This window comes from Sphaerodactylus townsendi, linkage group LG05 (assembly GCF_021028975.2).
Source record: "Sphaerodactylus townsendi isolate TG3544 linkage group LG05, MPM_Stown_v2.3, whole genome shotgun sequence".
NCBI lineage: Eukaryota > Metazoa > Chordata > Lepidosauria > Squamata > Sphaerodactylidae > Sphaerodactylus > Sphaerodactylus townsendi.
This window is the reverse complement of record NC_059429.1, coordinates 115,539,850-115,559,373: the sequence shown is the minus strand read 5'-3', so window position 1 is coordinate 115,559,373 and position 19,524 is coordinate 115,539,850. Positions and strand designations below refer to the sequence as shown.

At 40.4% G+C, this 19,524-nt stretch overlaps 1 long non-coding RNA gene across 7 annotated transcripts in view; it reads right to left on the bottom strand.

The window, feature by feature from the left end:
* Positions 1-19,524, bottom strand: part of LOC125433185 — a 70,274-nt gene that overhangs the window by 45,782 nt on the left and 4,968 nt on the right. For 4 of the 7 annotated variants that reach the window (XR_007244606.1, XR_007244608.1, XR_007244605.1 and 1 more), the window contains 2 exons: positions 16,312-16,377; positions 4,938-5,038 (listed from right to left, as the gene is read on the bottom strand). This is a non-coding gene — a long non-coding RNA (uncharacterized LOC125433185). Of the gene's footprint in view, positions 1-4,937; positions 5,039-13,222; positions 13,388-16,311; positions 16,378-17,382; positions 17,524-19,524 lie in introns of all 7 variants that reach the window. The other 3 variants (XR_007244610.1, XR_007244607.1, XR_007244609.1) reach the window with 2 other exon arrangements.

Below are 19,524 nucleotides of genomic sequence, written 5' to 3'. Positions count from 1 at the left end.
ATAGCTATCAGTACAGATATTGTTAAAAAGGAAGAAGTTTTACTGTCCTCTGGGAAAACCGGAGGTGACACAGCAGAAGAACTATTGGGGAAGTAGAAAATGAAGGCCGCTGAATGAATGGAGACATAACAGTGAAATCAGATGTAGAGGTCAGAAGAGTTTATGGAAGAAGACATCAAAGACATGGGCAACACAGTCTCTGCTGAAAATGGGTATAAAACAGATGGGAAGCACTACTTCTAAAATCTGATCATAACCCTATGGTTTAACACTGACAATTATGAAGGGATGTCCCCCACCCAATATCAAGTTATGCTGATCTGAATTTTCATAACACAGGTGTTTATCTCCCACACTTTGCCTTTCCTTTGCTGCTGCTAAGAAGAGAGCCGAAAGCTAATTTCATCTTGGCCAAGATGAGGGAAGCCCCACTCCAAAGACAAAAGAATCTGTTACTACTGAGTTTAAGTTGGGGCATGTGTTGGGGGAAGGACAATTGCCCACCACCACAAATGGTGGACACAACCCTTGAAGGGTTGTGGCCCCTTCCGCAAATGCAGAATAATGCACTTCAATCCACTGTCACAATTGTTTGCAAGTGGATTTTGCTATTCTGCACAGCTGTAAAGTGCACTGAAAGTGGATTGAAAGTGGATTATTCTACATATGCGGAAAGGGCCTAATGCCAACTGGAACACTAGGAATGGGTGTCACTTGGATCATCGAAGGCTTCTACAGTTCCTCCATCCTGTTACCCAAATTTGAGAGGAAAGCCCACCACTAAATTTGAATATATGCCATTTAATTCTTTTTTTCTGTATAACCTCATTGCTCATAACTATTAACTATTACAGCTGCTAGGTACTATTCCTTGAAGTTTGTGATGGGTTTAAAAAAATAAATACTTTGGAAATCAATCTCAGCTGAAAAGCAATGCATAAATATCATAAATTCTCACAGTCTACCCAGATTCAGACTGAACTCCAACTTCCCAGAGGTAGAAAAGAACCCTCCGCCCACATTCCTGGGTTTTGAAACCTTCTGCTCAATAAGCCTCAAGTTTTACACTTTCCATGGAATAATCCAGTTATAGCCCATCAGCTTTTCTGACAGCATTTGTTTTGAAATTAATACCTCGTGTAATATTATTCACACAACTGGTTATGAAGTGCATCCTATTAAATTATTTTACAGAGAGCTTTAAAGCATTTTAAGCTTGATAAAGGATTTAAAAGAATGTGGCAGCCAGAAGGAAGGACTGAAACCATTACAAACATTATATCCCACTCCAGTGGTTTTGAAACGCTGATCTACACATGGACCAATGCCATGTTCCAATGGGCACTGAGAAGTATGCTGCAAGACAGCCAGCTGCATCATGCTGCTGCCTGGTGGGAAGTTTTAGCTTCTTCCTCCAACAGCAAACAGACTCCACCCTTCCAGCAGCAGAAGGCATAATCTGCCTGCAAGTAAGAAAGCTCCTCCTACACGGCAGGGACAAGCTAAACTTGGCTCTCTGTGTTGTGCTAGTAGTCTACAGTCCCTCTGCCCTCCCCACTTTTCCCCGCCCCCAAGCCCAAGGCCAGATGGCAGGCTGTGCTGTGCTTTGGAAGAGGAGGAAGTACTGCAATAGCCCTGCTCGGCCTTTCCAGTTCTGGATGGGGGAGGCTGTACTTGTGGCAGCAAAAACAGTTTTAGTCTCTTATGTGAACACAGACACAAAGAAGTCACGTGTACATTACAGGGCACCATTTTGCCTGCTGCATTTCCAGTTTAAGACACTAAATTCAGGGTGTGATGCCATCTGAGCGTGCCCTGAGTACCTGCTCCAATAAAAACATGTTCCATGATATTACATCAATATGATTGTTACTGCAGGATGTCCAAGTTGGCGCTTCGGAAAATTAAGTGGAATTCTAATACCCTGGAAACGTTTTGTTAGGCAAGTTAGCTGCACAAAAGATTTTAATCTTTTCAAAACTTATATTTATTTGAACCTTTTGTATAAATTTGCATGAATTACCTTCCAGTCTGACTGTATTACTAGAGCACAAACTTTTCTACTTCAGAAGGTAGCAAAGTGAAAGAGTGAAAGAAGAGCAAAATGAGACATTAGCAACGAACAGAGCTAATCCACAATAATGGTTATGAACAACAGAATGATTTCTCTGATGCCCTTCTCTAAAGAATGTAGAGGCAAAGATCCACATTCTTGAAAAGAGATTAACCGTAGGATGGAACTCAGCACAGGCTGCATGCCCAAGATCACCCGATGTGGAAAAGTTAAACTTTAATACATTCTACACATCCTTTTGTACTCAAGATGAAAACTGCATTTCCAAGCTTACAGGTTCAGGACCCACTGTGAGCCTGAACTCTAGTTTTAGGAACAGAACATTTTCTGTAGTTCATAGGTGGGTGAAAAGTAGCACATGTGTGAAACACTTTAAAAGGATCAACAAGTAGGACCTCAACATGTAATTCTAAATATAATCCATATATTTTAAATTAGCCATCTGTCCATCACCAAAATCAGCCATACAGCCTTCTCTGGGTGGCAGAAAAGCTTTTGAAAAGGTAAATGCTAAGAATGCAAAACAAACGATAAATTGTTATAAATAGCCAAGATATGTGGCAAAAAGGTGTTTCCACCATGCAGTGAAAATCTTACACTGACTTTGTTAAATAAAGGGATAGCAGCAGAGCAGACTCAAACAGCTTTTGGACAGTGTGTGAGTCTTCTCTGCTTGGAGCACTTGTTCTTCTCGTAAAGAAACATGCTGCCCAACCATTTTAATAAATGCCTAGAGAGGAGAAAAGAACTAATGAGACGGAATCTGACTAGGTTTCAGAGTTGTCACGGTTCCATGACATAGTGTTACAAAGGGGCACATCTATATACCAGTAACTGCTTCTTTCAGCAATTACAATCCTTTTACTAGTTACACTGAATAAGTGCATAATACCTGCAGTGAAGACTGGTGCCCCATTCTGATCATTGCTATTTCATACAGAAGAAGGAGAAAGCTATCGTAGACCATCTTGACTTCTAACTAACCTTAATAATGGAGATATTGTGTAGATGTACATTTGTTCGCAACATGCAATCCAGAAAATGGTCAATTACAGGGTAGACTAAGAGGTATCATTAAGAAGAGCACTGCTGGATCCGATCCACCTAGTCCAGCCTCCTCTCTCATACAGTTGCCAAACAGTTTCTCTGGTGGGCCAACAGGGCACAGAGGCTGAGGCCTTCCCCAAGAAGCTGCTTTAGGATTCAAAGGTTTACCACCATTAAACATGGAGGTTCCCTTTAGTCACCAAGGCTAGTAGCCACCTCAACTAACCTAGTCACTTTTTAAAGCTGTCCATGTCTATGGTTATCATGACATCTTCTGGCAGCTAATTCCATATTTTAATAATTTGCTGTGTAAAGAACTGTTTCCTTTTGTCTGTCTGGAATCTATTAACCATCGATTGGATGCCCTCAAGTTCTGGGATTTTGGGAGAGGGAAAAACAAATCAGTTTGTCAACTCTTTCCACCCTATGCATTTTTATAAACTTCTGTCATGTCTGGAAAATTAACACAGAAACAAAGAGCTGGAAGAGACCCTGCACAATATAAACTTCACAGCTACCTTTGCCCCACCATTTCCCCAGGGACCCCTTTCCAGGATCCCTGAGAAAATTCCTTTCTGACACAAAGTGGTGATCAGCATTATCCTGGGCATATAAGAAAGAGTCAAGAGAACCAACCACTGGTTCATCCTTTCCTGTTCTTCTCTGAATTTTTGGAGTTATAATGCTTTATTTGAACAGACCTATTGGCAAAATTCATGAGAAATTCATTTGCCACCACCCAGGTTTAGAACTGTATTAACAAACTTCACAGTACTTTATCAAAGTGGGAAGTGTGTAAATATGTAAACACAATAAAGCATTCTCATTGACCAAAAGAAAAATGCTAACGATTTCCTTGAAACATAATAATAATTAGTTACACTGACTTTCTATCAATAGTACAAATCTCATTCGAACAGCAAAAAAGCTACATCATATTACACACTGGTTGAATCTGAAACGCAAAAATTCCTTTTTTTATACATTTCACTTCTTTTACTTCCAAGTCAGTTAAATACCAATTATTCAACAGATAATACATAGATACTAAATACTATGGTAAGCATCTTGCCATGTTTTGTCCCAGAGGGAAACCTGCACTCAGTCATGTACGATATAGCTTGTTTAAATGAGGGCATCAGGCCTGTTGCCTTAAGGTCTTTTGTGCTGGCAGTTTTTATACTTCACAGCAGTTGGAATATTCATAAATATTTCAAGACATCTCATCTGGTGAATCCATGGTTGGGGAGTTCTCATTTCAACCTGCTGAAGCCAGAGTCCTAGCAGTCAAAAGTCATCAAAGTTTTGAAGACTGAAGCTTGAATTTACCTCTATTTTTCTGTTATTTTTTATTTGGGGGATAAATTCAAAAACACTAGGTAATTTTCTAATAGGATCTCCCCCCTTCATTCTGGAGCTACTTCCAATCCGAGGAAAGTTTATCCTCAAGTTGAGGAACTTGTGTGTACTAACAGTCATACCAGTTAGGTGGTTGTAGTGGGAAGAGACAAGGAAATGTGATTGCTCTTCTTTGTCTCTAGCATGAGCAGTAAAGAAAGGAGAAAACCCTCTTTCCCTTCTCAACTTCTGCTGCCCAACTAGTGCGGCTACCTAGTAGTACACACAAGTCCATCAACCCAGGGAATAAACTTTTCCAGGTTCAGAAATGGGTCTAGGGAGGGAATAGTGGGAAAGATCCCACAGTCCATTCCTTGTAGGATCCAACCAGCTGGATCAAATCCTCCAAATTCTGAAGGGAAGAACTTTCAAACATGCAGTCTCTTGCACAAAAATTACATAATGTAAAATTGCAAACCTCTAGCTTATCCAGATTCACATCGATATTGTTCATATCTATGATCTTGGCTTCAAAAGTAGAATTTCTTCATCCAGGAGATGGTATGTGTTGCTTCTAACCTGCATAGAAAAGAGGGGGTACTCTGCATCAGAACACATTTTCAGTAAATTCCAGGACACCTCTGACTCAATTGTTTAGTAACAAATACTGCTGTTGTTTTGTTTAATATTACATTACTTTCTCTCAAATGTTTAGAGTTGGCTGTATAGATTTCCCAATGGTCTACCGCCCAGGCATTCAACAATGTTCCCCTAACTCCCACAGTGTTCAAGCCTGCCTTACATGTGCAACAGACCCTAGGCCACAACTACTGTGCACCCACATCCAACATGTACAGGCCCTGCAGGACTAGAATGGTTTCCGCGGGGCCTGTAAGACAGAGCTATTCCACTGGGCATCAGTATTTCTAACTTTTGTGCATTGAAGTTGCATCAGTGCAGGGGTAAAAATCTGAAAATAAATAAATAAGAAGCCCTATGGGAACATGGACACATGCAGCAGAGACCAATGGTGGCCCTGTAGCAGTTCCTTCCTAAGCCATTTCCCTTTTCTGCTCTGACAGGTTGCCATTTGACACAGGGCTGGCTTCCTTAAAGGGCTAATCACTATTCATCAGCTGGCTACCACATGTGCATCTCTTGCCCCAGTGGGCCAGTACTAGAGGCCAATAAAGAGAAGAGACAATTCCAATAAAGGAATTCCAATAAAGGAATTGTCTGCAAATTAGAAGCAAAAGAATTCCATAGAATACAAAAAAAGTTTAAACCATTTAAACCTTTTTATGGCTTTCCTTAGCTTGTGTCATATATGACATATCTTCAAAGAGGTCCAATAAATAATGTGTAAGACTTAAAAAAAGCACATAAAATTCTACACCATTAAAAGCTGAACCAGGAAAGACTACCAGTCTCCATTTTATATCATATCCCCGCTAACCAAGATAGTTGGTTGTACCATAAAATATTTCAAGTTATTGGCTGGATTCTGAGTAGTGTTAGAAACTGACCCTGAACTTAACAAAGTTAAGGAAGTAAAGGTTGCTTGTTAATCTTGAAAGTGAGAAAGAACAAACCCCAAAAGCCATTCAGAGAGCTACAATAAGTACATTTAGTGCAAATGCAATCTGCACATGTAGACAAAACAAGATATTAATCAACTGAATTATACTGAAAGCAAACTATCACCACAGCAAGGACAAAGCAACCATCTTCATCTGAATGCAGAAGCAAACAACTGGACAAGGTACAGAGCCATTTTTAAGCCACATTTTTAAAGCAGATTTATTTGGAAGCTTACTAAAGACCCTACCAGCAAAGGTGCTGAAAGAAATCACATAATAATCAGTGCAAATGCTTAGCTTGGCATGTGTGAAGAGAATAACCATTTTGTTTTTATATTGCTATGACCAAAGAGGCTCCATTTGGATTGCTGGAAAAGTTTACCAAAAAAATCTTTGTTTTCTGTCTCTCTGGTTTTTCACATAGCTGAGAAGCAGGTGTTTGTACGTTGAGATAGGCCGTACCACCAGCAAGGTCAGATTCCTCATTATGGGCATGGAATCATCTATTATTTTCAGCTAGATACAACTGGTCAGCTAAAGCCCTAATTGATGGTTTCAAACGGGCAGAGTAACTTGCTCACCTTCCAGAGAGTTCTCACTAACTTGACACCTGATTGGGTAATTGGCAATCATTTGGTGTGGGCAGCTTATACCATAAATTAGCCTCATCAGAGTTGGCAGCCATCTTTTTCTGTTTATTCTGTTTATTCGCCTCTACTTTGCTTAAATAACTTTGCTTATACACTGAGGACGTCTGTTATATTTTCTAGCTAGTATTTCTTTTAGTAAGCTAGTGTATTTTATTGTTTTACTGCATATTTGGAAATGCACCTTAAGATTTTCTATTCACTGAATTTTAAAAAACTATTGTTTTACAACTTTTCTTTTAAATAAAAAAAATTAAAATGTCACTTTATGTTTGAGTACTGGTTCAGAACCCAGGACTTGCCATTGCTACCACCCCAAAGACAGCACAGCAAAATGGGCAACCAAAGCTTGACTCTTTCTCTCCTTGAAACTTTAAGCAACGTAAACATTAGATTACTTTTACCTTGACGAATGCAGTTTCTTCAGGAGCTTAAGAAAGATTTTGGAGTCCTGCAGGAGACACTGATCACAGGCCTCTGTCTAAGCAAGAATTACCCAGGCTGCAAAATACTCCCACACCCCTCCCTAGCATGCCTATTAAGGAAGAAATGTGTAACAAATCCTTTCTTTTTATAAGGAGAGAAAAAGGGCAGAGAAAAAGAGTACGTGTTCCTGGCACGAGGAGAGAAGGTAAAATGGGGATGGGCCCGATAATTATCCTAGCTTTCCAACTTTACTTTCTGGATGAAGTGGCCAAAGACAACAACTGTCAACAGGAAATGCCAGTTGTTCCATTAAGACTCTCACAGAGCAATCAGGGGAGAGGTGCTAAGTGCAATGTGGCTGGGGATGCCACAGCCATGGTGCAGCCGCACTATCTCCAAAGAGGCTGGCTGCCCTGCGCCCAGCAATGGTCCCTCTTCCTTTGTGAGAGTGACCTAGGCTGTGCCACCATTTTTGCCAGTGTAAGTTCGTACTAACAAATGGGGATGTTCCCAGGCCAAAAGGGCTCAGGAAGCCCCCAGGAATGCCCCCAGCAGCGCTGGGAAAGTTCCTTTGCTGGAGGAGGGCTGCCGCTGAAGTTGCATTTGTGCCTAGAGGGTCATGCTGCTGTGAAGTTCCCCGGCACTGGCACCAGAGCACTGGCACCAGTGTAAATGCTTTTACACCAGCGCAAGCGGCATTTATGCCAAGGCCCTTTTTGCACCCTCCAACTGCACTGTAACTTCACGGCCTAATAAGGAAATAACACATTCAAACTAAGTTTGACCTCACATGGATTTAACAATGAACCTCTCATGAAGTACAAAGCATATAGAGTAGAAAATGGTAAAACAATAGGATGCAAAGAGTGGCAGAGACTGCAGTTCTAAAACAGTTCATTTCTGAATGGCACAATAGTATTCTTAGGGCCTTAACTGAAAAGCACAAAAATTGCCACCAAAACACTAGAAACTTGTCAGCATGTAATTCAGTAAATTGAATGCCAAGGTCAAAGACTAGAATTAATCCAGACATGGTAATTCAAGATCTGATTTTGTTCCTTTGGGATATAGAAAACATTTTCTTCACTGTATGATGTTTCAGAGGACACAAATCACTTGGCATTTTGTGCAGTTTAATCTTGACTGAGAGCTGCTATCTTGGTCAAAAGTTTAAGGAATGACTCGTGGTTCTGGAGAACTTTTGCACACCTACAAAATTCTTCTGTCCACTCAACACTAAAGTCAGAAGAGTCCTTTTCCATTTCAAACCTGCCAGTTGCACTTTGTTCTTCTAAAAAATGCAGGCATGTAGTTCCAGATCTAAACATTCAAATGAATGATTAGTTTGTGTATTTTCCCATCTTCCCAACCCACATCATTTGCTGTCACTGCCAGAGGATAGATAAATGCTCAGGGCTGTGATATTACAGCACAGTTAAGTTACATTACAGCATTTTACAAAGGGGGAAACTGACTCTTGACTGCTCATATACACTATGATGTCACATTTCAGATAAACTGTCTCAAAATACATCTTACAAATCAGCTGAGCATGAACTACTGCAACCCTGCACTGACGCAGCTTCAATGCATAAAAAGTTAGAAATACTGATGCCACCAGAAAATGTTCAATTAAGTAGTGACAACACTGAACAAGGTTTTTAAAAAGTTCTTCTAAGGAGGTAAAAGACTAAGAAGAAATTAAAAAGAATTATGCAGCAAATGGTTGAATGAACAGATTCATAATGAGTAAACGCACAGTGCACCCATGCTATACTCACAGAAAATTAGCACTGTGACAAATTACAGGCAAGGAAAGTATCCAAATAACATTTCCATTTTACCTCTCTGGAAACATTAGTCAGCAAAAAGTAAAAGTTAGGAATCCTAAGTAACTATTAATCTGTATGGCAGCTGAGATACTATCAAAACTCAACAAAGTGACCATTAAGGAGATTAACAAAATTGCATCAGGAAAGATAGCACTTCAGAGTCTAATGCAAATATACTGCAATACTGCACACTATTGCTAAAACACAGGCACTGCAGACAATTCAGGGTTTAATACAACCAACAGCTGCATCTATAAAAGATAAATCTAGGAGTTTTCTCCTAATCTACTAGCAACCTGAGATCTCACAAACTCATCAGCAGAAGAATGGGGTACAAATTTCAACCTGACAGGCTAAATTAGAAAAGGATAACTGTTTCATTTAAATTTTTATTTGCAGCTGCAAATATTTAAATAACATGTCTAAACTGGTAGAATGTTGGTCTAAAATCTGATATCATCAGCGGTTTCGACTTGGGTATATCTCCAGGAGGAGGCAGGGACAATGCCAGACCCTACCCCCACCCTCTTCACTCTCCATCTTGTCACCTCACTGCATCAAATCCATCATCCACAAGGCCCAATGGGGTTGCAGGTGAATCCTGCAAAGACACACATAGAAATCAGCTGATCACTAACAGCTGGCCTTCTCACAGTCGAAGATCTGACTATCTGACAGCTCAACTGAAAGGGTGGGAAAGAGGAGCAGCAGGGTAGAGACTGCACCACAGTCACTATTAGTCCCTCAGCAGTGTAGCCATACCTTTATAGGCCTTCTGGGTAGAGCGAGGCCACTGGGCAGGACCCAACCCCGAATAGGGTCTTTAAAAGCCCTGAGGGAGGACACACCATTTCTGGCTCTAGATTAAGAGGCTGAACAGTTAAGGTGATGTTCAGTCCCCACTGCAGCCAAAGGAAGGCACTTCAGTCAAATCAGATCCTGTCATATGACAACCATGGCCTGGGACCCAAAAAAACACCCAAAGAAGGAAGAATGAAATCTGAATATGCAACTGTAAACCCAACTGCAATACAAGCCTGCTGAGTATATTGTGGTGGAACAACAGAATGTACAGAAATCTACAGAACAGGTGGTTATTTCCTTGACCATCTACTGCCAAACAATATTCAGTGGTCACATTTATAAATAGGTGAATATGTTGGAAAGTGTGCCATCACCAGATCTCAAGAAAAAAAAACTCACTGCTGAGTTTTCCTGCTCATCCAATATTAATCCAACATGTAACATCTGTCTTTGCATTAAACATGAAGGCACATATAAATGCCTTCTCTAAGCAGCTCAATGCATGATTCTATGGAAATGTTCATTTCATAACATGGATCCAAAAAAAAAACCCACCAAACACCCTGAGATTTGACTCGTGAAAGCTTAAACTGAAATGAACTTGATTGCCATCAAGTGTTCTTTTACTTAGTCAAATGTTGATGAACAGAGTTACACAGAATCACCAAAGTACATAGACTTTCAGGAACGCTTTGGATGCTGTGACAATACAGCAGGATGAGATGGCATCCCCTACACAGGATGCAGTGGAAAGTTCTCCCAATAATCTTAATAACACTAATGTTTGCTTAAACATTTTTACCCACTTTTCTCCGCAGTGGGGACCCCAAGAAGCTTACGTCAGGCTCTCAGTTTTATCCTCACAACAACAACCCTGTGAAGTCATTTTGGATTAAAGTAAGTGACTGGCCCAAGGACACTCCCACAGTAGTGGAAATTTTAACCTAGTTCTCCCAGATCTCAGCTCAACATTCCAACCACTACACAACAGAGCGGCTTGGACCCTACATTTGTATCAGCAAAACTTTATTCTTCCTGACTCCCCAATTCTGTTACAGTCTGCTATACTGCCCACATTCAAGGGAGTCCCCAGGAAAAGTACTGGGTTCAATATGTGTGTGAAGGGGGGGGGGGTCTATGATGGGAACAGGAAATTAGCAAAAATCACTCTTCTGCCAGCAGAAATGCTATACCAGCAGAAATACCCTGTAGGATCTTACCCAGTATCTCTTCTTTGCTTCTACTATAAACCACATGCAGAAAAAAATATTTACTTCTATTAGAAGACAAATAACACAGTACACTCATACTTAAATATTCAGAGATTCCCATATATACCAATTGTTGAAAAAGCTGCAAGTTGTAAACAAAATTTTGGTTCTTGCATCAACATACATGTAGTTGAGTTCTACCAGGGAAGGAAGTGAAACAAAAATTACTGAACAAGGATATGTCTTTACCCTATAACTACTGGCATAATTGACATCACTAACTGACCAAAGTGATTAATGAAATTTAACTACTTTCTTATTGAGTTTTAGTAAGAAATGGTACATCCCTCAACCCATCCACACAAGTGCCATACTTCTCTTAATGAGCTAGGAAGACACTAAAATGTTATAGAAGAAAATACTACTTCCAAAGCAAGTTGAAAGGACACTAAAATGGACTGAGGGATAAAACTGGCCCACACAGATATTCTGCATAAACACATATTCTACAGAAACACTTCTGCTTCATAAGTTAAAGTAAACTATTCCTAAAGAACACCCAGTTTTACTAGCTTCCCATCATTTCTAGCTCATCTATGCACACATCTAAAAAATAAAAACATAGAGCTATACAGTGTTTTTAATAACAGCAGCCAAAACAATAACAACATCCTAACAACATAAGACTTCCATGGTTAGTTTTATTCATCTTACACCCGTAAAAACTTATTTATTTAAAAGATGGGTACCTGCATCTCACCCACAGACTTCTAAGGGCATATGTCTAAAAATATGATAAACGTATTAAGAAACTGATAGAGGTGACAATGTCATACAATATGACCTAGCTATAACATCATATAGTACCATGCTGGAATTATAGTACCATGCTGGAATTATATAGCTATAATATCATATAGTACCATGCTAAGAACATAAGCGCTTGCTCCTTTAGATCAAGTTGTAAGGCCTTCAAAAGCAAATCTGATTTGATTAATTTTCTTTTATAAATATGACAAGGGTCTTTCCCAAAGTGACATTCCTTTTCCAGTTCAGTCTCATCTTTGTCAAAATACTGCTAATATTTAAAATTAAAGTCCTTTGTGTATCACAAAAATTAATATATACAAAATTATCCATATTAAAAAAAATAACTGAGTCAAATCATTATATTAATAAACCCTGACGAGAAAGGTGTTGAAAACAGTCAAGTGAAATGTTGCAAATGAAACAATAATGTCTTCAGGTAGTAGTAACAAACCAAAATAAATGTGGTTGAAGAGAATCTGAAGATGACACAAAATTTTATCAGATTCAAATACAGCGTCATATGCTGCTGGAAGGAACGTATTACATCCATTTCGGGTACTTAGCACTGCAAAGTGCAAATTCAGCAGATTAAGTCCAGCATTTTGATGATGTCAGATAAGGTCAATAATCAGTATACAACCTAATTATTCACAGCCACATAAGGGTACAGAATAATGTTTTCACAGCTAAAGAAAGATGAAACAAGCAAATAAGCAAACAAAATCCTAGGCTAGTGTTTGCTATAAAATAAGATTTGTGGAGACATATTTTCGGAGAGATTTGAAAGTTTACCACCAGACAGGGCCAAGTGATTTTGAACATTAACAGTGCAATCCATTGGGGGGTGGGTGGGTTAAACTATTATGGAAGCCCCACGACCCTGTGCTGATGCGGGTGCCCCTTACAAAGGTGCTAAAGGGAAATACACCGGCAGGCCACTGGGCAGCTGTGCAGCAGCTGGACACAGAAGTTGCCCTAGGGCTGGGGCTCCTCCATCACAGGAGCCTGAGTAGGCACTAGAGGGAGGGAGGTCTGGGGGCACTCCTGGAGGTGGAGCTGACTTTAATTGGCTTCCACAGGTATGGGAACACATCCTACGCTGGCCAGCAATTCACGCCATGTTTTTGTGTGACGTAGCCCATTGGGTGGCAATAGGAGTTTTCAGGTTGGCCTGGGAGTTTTTTAGTTTTTTCATGCTCCCCGTGCCATCCCCGGCTGCCATGGAACTGCCCCTAGTATGGTTTGGACTGTTAAAACAGTTAAAATGCCAACATAATGTATCCTGTCTGAAGATTAAATACAGTCAAAACTCTGAATGAAAGTCTCCATATAATTAAAAAAAATTGAGAAAAGTTCGATACTCAAAACTGAAACAGATGCCATTATAACAGTTTATATTTATACTTTGCTGTTCTCCCTGAGAGGATCCAAAGAAGCTTACAATATCACTGACCTTTACTCCATTTAATCCTCCCAATATCTCCTGTGTGAAGTACGTTTGGTTGAGAGAGTGTGACTGGACCAAGGTCTCCCAGCATATTTCCAAGGTCTCCCAGCATGCACTACTACACATTGATCACAATAAATCTTTGAAGCCCTTGGACTAAACTGTAGATATCTGAAATTGTTCAACAAAGAAAGTACAGGAAAAGCTTTGTTATTAAAGCACTTGATTATCCAGAATGTTCTATTCACAATCATCACCGAAAGATTAAGCTTCGCGGTCACAACATGGCTGAAGCTTTTGGCATATGACCACTCCACTCCCACCTCTTGAGAGCCAGCGTGGTGTAGTGGTTAAGTGCAGGTGGATTCTAATCTGGAGAACCAGGTTTGATCCCCACTCCTCCACCTGAGTGGCTGAGACTTATCTGGTGAACCAGATATATTTCCGCACTCCTACATTCCTGCTGGGTGACCCTGGGCTAGTCACCCAGTTCTTCGGAACTCTCTCAGACCCACCTACCTCACAAGGTGTCTGTTGTGGGGAGAGGAAGGGAAAGGAGCTTGTAAGCTACCTTGAGTCTCCTTACAGGGGAGAAAGGGGGGCATAAATCCAAACTCTTCTTCTTCTTTTATTCAGCTAGCCAGCTTGGTGAAATGGTTCAGAAAGATGTTCTGCACAGGGATGTGGACTATACTATCTAATGTGTACTGTGTTGCTATAAGTACACTCCTTACTACAAAATTACTACATAATTTTGCTATTTTTAACATGTCATGTTTAAATTGTTATGTTTTGTTTCAGCTGTTTCAAATACCTGCTTGTTTTCAAATTTCTGCAATCCAAATCATATTGCACTGTTTATTGGACAGTGTTGATTGCACTGACTTAAACTATGTAATCTTCCTTAAATCTGAAAAAGGCAGACTGTAAAAATGTAAATAAATAAGCAAACTTCTCGGCTCCTGACAGTGGGCACTGCCAGTTGACATTCTCTTATGTTCCCTCTCAGTCTGCCTCAAGCAGTCAAGAACCAGCTCAGTCCAAAGGCAACTGCTTATCTACTGACGCTATAGGATAGCTCTGTAGGATAGCTCATTAGGGAAAAGTTTCTGCTAGGCATGGGGGCCATCACTATGGTGCTCTCATTAGATTGGGATGGGTAGTGGGGAGGACGACAAATAAGTTTATGTATGTGTCAAATCTGATTAACTGTTAAACCCCATTCTCAGTAAGCACCAATAACAAAGCTTTTACTGTGCATCAAATAAAGGACAGTGAAATGGGCAAGTGCACACACACATACAGTCAAACCTCGGTCTTCGTTGCCCTTGGAGATCGACAGTTTCAGTCTTTGCCTGTCGCCCCCGGCCATTTGGTTGCCTTGGAGATCAGCGGTCACCTCGGTTTCCATTGGCTTCCAAGGCAACTTTTGAATATTTCCAGTCCACCATTTGCACTGCGCATGCACAAACGGCGTTGCGCATGCACAAACAGTGTACCTTGGAATATGCCGTTTTTGGTTTTCGCTGCCTGTCGCCGGACAGATTAGCGGGGAAAACGGAGGTTTGACTGTATAGCTTTCTACAGCTCTTTCAAATGGTCCACAGAATCTGTGGTTACCTAAAAATGTTGGCTTGTAATTAAATCCCTCAAAACAGATTTCAACAGTGCAACCATATGTAGTTACACACTTTTAAGTGCACAGAAGTCAATGGAGACCTTGAAAGGTATAACTCTGCCTAGCATTACACTGTCTCTCTCATGGTTATACAAATAACACTGAAAACCACACCAAAAAGCGCTAAAGAGTTTCAAACAATGAGTGGTTTAGGAGGAAAAAGAATAGATTTGTTCTCAGTTTGTAATCTATAGAAATACATTAAGATATAGTTTTACAATATAATACTGTCTCCAATCTAATGTGTATAAGAATTAAAATAAACCTATTGCCATAGCGAAATTATAGTGATATGGAATCAAAACACTTGCTAAGTATGCTGCTAGCTTGCATAGCAGTTAAAGAGAAACATAACTTATTGTTTCAACCAGGAGTTCATGCTACAAAAATATTCAGCATCCTCCTTAGAAAGAGACATTACAGCACCGTCTCTTAGGCGGATTCCGTATGGGCCAAAAACAGTGGTGCGAAAACCCTTTCACACCATTTTAAACCATTTTACACCATTTTCACACCACTGTTTTTGGCCCATGCAGAATCCGTTTCAGTCTGAGCTGATACATTCCATCATTTCCTCATTATGTATCTGCCCAGAACCTACTCAAAGAGTAGCAGTTCAACATTCCACGTACACAGCCATATCTAGCAGTGAAGAAGGATGGGCCTTATATTAAACTTTTTGTGCTTTTTTAAAACAAATGAGAACGCTATCATCAATAATACTGTTCACCCTCTATCCTATCTCTCAGATCACCAACTGGAAAAAACCCAATATACAAGACATGAGAGAACCGAGCGTTGTGAGAATGTGCTTTACAATCCTTCAGATAAAAAGCACAAGATCTGTAGTAAGAAAATTATCCTGAAATGTTCTTTGGGTTGCTATGAGTTAGATGCCATTAGACTTCATCTTCTCTACATATCCAGAGGGAGAAAACATACAGGCCCTAGGAAAGCCAATATCAATCTATTTGCACTGTTTAAGCAGCCAAGAAAACCATTAGAGGATCCAGACTCCTAAGGGCATGTGGTCTATGTGAGCATGCATGGGGGCCTATGTGTGGAGCACATGAAATTTACAAGCAGAGAGCACAAGCCAAGGCCCTTAAGTATTAGTACACCATAGTGCCACCTTGTGGCCCAACCACCACTACTCTCTGCAATAAAAACTATTTCAAGGAAAGTAGTTATCAAGATGGCTGCCTCAGGAAGTAAGAGAATGTGTACATGTGTGTGTGTGTGTGTGTGTTCGTGTTCACTCCCTCTCCCCACCACGGCTGGCTGCTGCCTTGCCTGAGCTGAATGGTTTCTAAATCACTCACAAGATGGCCTCCACAGGAGGGAGAGAGAGAGAGAGAGAGAGAGAGCACACACACAGTCAGTTTCTGAGGTATGCAGGAGTTGAGCAAACACATACCATATCAGTCATACCGTAGAACTCATCCAGTCTTATTAACATCTCTTCTATGCTTTCTTCCACTTCCTGCACATGAAAACAAAAACAGAGATAATGTAATGTAGATAAATCTGTGAAATGGAGAGCAGAAACTTTCTCTTAAAAACAAATACTGATGCAATAAGGCTAAATGACAATACTTTTAAAATCAAAATTTAATCCTGACATACATGTTAACATTTTTAATAGGCTCTGTATCAGATGAATCGATACTAGAGAGCAGAGAATTATGCAATAAGCAACACAGGAAAAGGATTAACCCCCCCCCCCCCCCAAGATACATGTTAAGGCTGGCAAATCTAATAGCCTTCAATGTTTAAATCTCTCCATGAAATCCCACATACATCAGATGTCTCAAATCTTGTATATTCCTAGTGATGTAGCAGTATGTCTATGGACAGTCCATGCATAATTCACATGACTTGTAAAAATAGGAAAACACATTTAAGTTAATCGTTGAGTTTATTGGTTTGTAACTATTTAAGGACCAGAATCTGTTTCAGAAGGATTATTGGACTTCCGAAAAGCAAATATTAGAGAACAGTTTTTTAAAAATACAAATTTCAGTTAAACTTTTTTAAAAAATAATTCTCACTAAAAGTGGTAAGGCACAAAGAGGGAGGAAGAGACAGAAAGGCTTTTATTTGCACATTCAAACTTCCTTCTCCTGTGTACTAATTAAACTTTCGAACAGCAGCATATTTTTATGGAACATTTAAATTTTGTTCAAATTTTGCTCTTTTCAGATTTGTTAATGTGATCAAGTGCCTGAGAATACTCAAGTACATTAAGAGCCTGGAGTAAATTCAAGAAGAGAAAAATAGTCCAAGTATAACTAACTTTCTCTACTGATCTTAGTATCTTCTTATGGCTAGTGCAGACATTCCCAATTCTATATAATATACATGTAAAGGTACAAAACTACAGATCTCCAAGAACTACTGCAACATGTTTCGAAGATCTGCATATGACACAATAGTAGACTTTTAAAATTGTAGATTCAACACAATACCCGGAGAGAAACACACATACAATTATTTCCCCGTGTGTAAATGTAGTATCAGAAGTAAATATAGTGGAGTCCAAGTTTACAGGATGAAGATGATTTGAAATAGCCTATTGACACTGGCAGGTAGAGCAGAAGCATACTTTCCAAGCCTATAATCAGTATGTCTATGGGAAAAGAGGATAGTCAGAACTTAACACAATGGTGCTTACCACACATTTCCCATTAATTTCAGAGATCAATGTGCAGACACACACAATAGCCCAAATTCTCAAAACAATCAAATCTTGAAACTTTGTCAGATATAAATCAAAGGGGTCCTGGTTTACGAAAGCTCATGCCACAATCAACGTGTCTGTCTTTTAAGGTGCCTCAAGACGCTTAGTTGCTTTGAGTGCAGCAGCCTTTCTCTCCAGCCAGAAAAAAATCTGCAAAGTCATTTGAAGCAGAGCAGGTTAAAACTGAATAAATTGAAGACAGAGATCCTATGGCTGGGTCGCGGGGAGAGGATTGAGGGTTTCCAGCCACCAGTGCAGGAGGGGGTCTTAATTCCGACCTCCTCAGTCCCCAACTTGGGGGTCTACCTGGATCCGTCCCTTTCTATGGAGACCCAGGTAGCCTGTACAACCCAGGTTGCCTTTTTCCATCTTCACCAGGCTTGGCAGCTGACCCCTTACTTCTCCCAAGCTGACCTGGCCACGGTGATCCATGCCACGGTCACCTCCAGGTTAGACTACTGCGACTTACTCTATGTGGGCCTTTCCTTGCAGCTGATCCGGAGGCTAAAGCTGGTCCAGCATGCAGCAGCACGGCTTCTCACAGGGATCATATCTCCCCTTTGCTGCGCCAGCTGCACTGGCTCCCAGTGGAACACCGGATCACCTTCAAGGTCCTGGTTTTAATCTTTAAAGCCCTTTGCCTTAGGGACCGTCTTTCCTCAGATGTCCCTAATCGGCCTCTCCATTCAGCAGAGGCAAATTTGCTGGTGGTCCCCGGCCCCTCAATGATGCGACTGGCTTCTACCTGGGCCAGGGCTTTTACTCCCCTGTAACGCTCTCCCTCCAGCCATCAGGGCCCTGCGGGACCTTGGATTGTTCCGCAGGGCCTGTAAAACAGAGGTGTTCCACTGGGCTTTTGAGGGGGCTAATCGCTGATTGCCTCCCCCGCCACTCTCCACATACCATTGTACCAGCTGTCTTATGGTGTGTCGGTCCCCTCCCTGAGGGATAGGAAGTCTTCTTGGGTTGCCATCTGATGTTAGATTTTTTTGGGGGAGGGGATTGTTGCTGAACTTTATTTATTTATTTTGTTTTAACTATGTGATTTTACGTTTATTGGTTTTATCCTGTATACTGCCCAGAGCCCTTCGGGGGTGGGCCGTCTATTAAATCCAATTAATTAAAATAATAATAAATTTGAAGACTAATAAATTTGAAGACTAATGCAACACATCTATTACTGCAAGTGAAAAATAATCTGCCAGAGCCATTCTTATGGACAAGCAGAATCCAAAATGGTTTATGATACCTTTTAATGAACTTTATATGCAGGCTTTTGAATATTACAGAACTGTTTTTCAACAACAAATTTGTAAAGGAATTGTAACAGAAAAGGTCTGGTTAATCTAAAAATTCTGATAACCCATCACAGCTCACCTGAGAAAGGTACCATAGGAACTACTGCGGTCACCAATGAAATGCATTGAAAAAACAATTGTGTGTATGGTGTTGAAACCTCCCCACCTTTCTTTAATCTTGTACGTTTAACCACATCAGCAAAACTCATCCCCAATTACAGAAAATCAGAAGAAAGCAAAGAAAGGCAATATTAGTGATTTAGCCAACAAGAGATAGGAAAGTGGGCAGACAAAGTGTGGGGATGATAATTTATCTACCACACTGTACTACCACACTGTTGCTAAGGTTCACAACCAGTATTCAGAACTTTAGTTTCACACTTAAGTTGTGTCAATATCAAACTTGTGCAGTTTAAAAATACATTCCAGAATCTTGTGTACTTTGACCCCAAATTTTTTATCCATGGATTAGATCCAGCCAGGTTTTTTACTGGTAAAATAGGGAGACAGGGGTCCTTCTTTGACCACCACAAAGGTGATGCTGGAGATCATGCTGCCTGGTTGGACAAAAGCCTTGAGGGAGGGCAGCTAT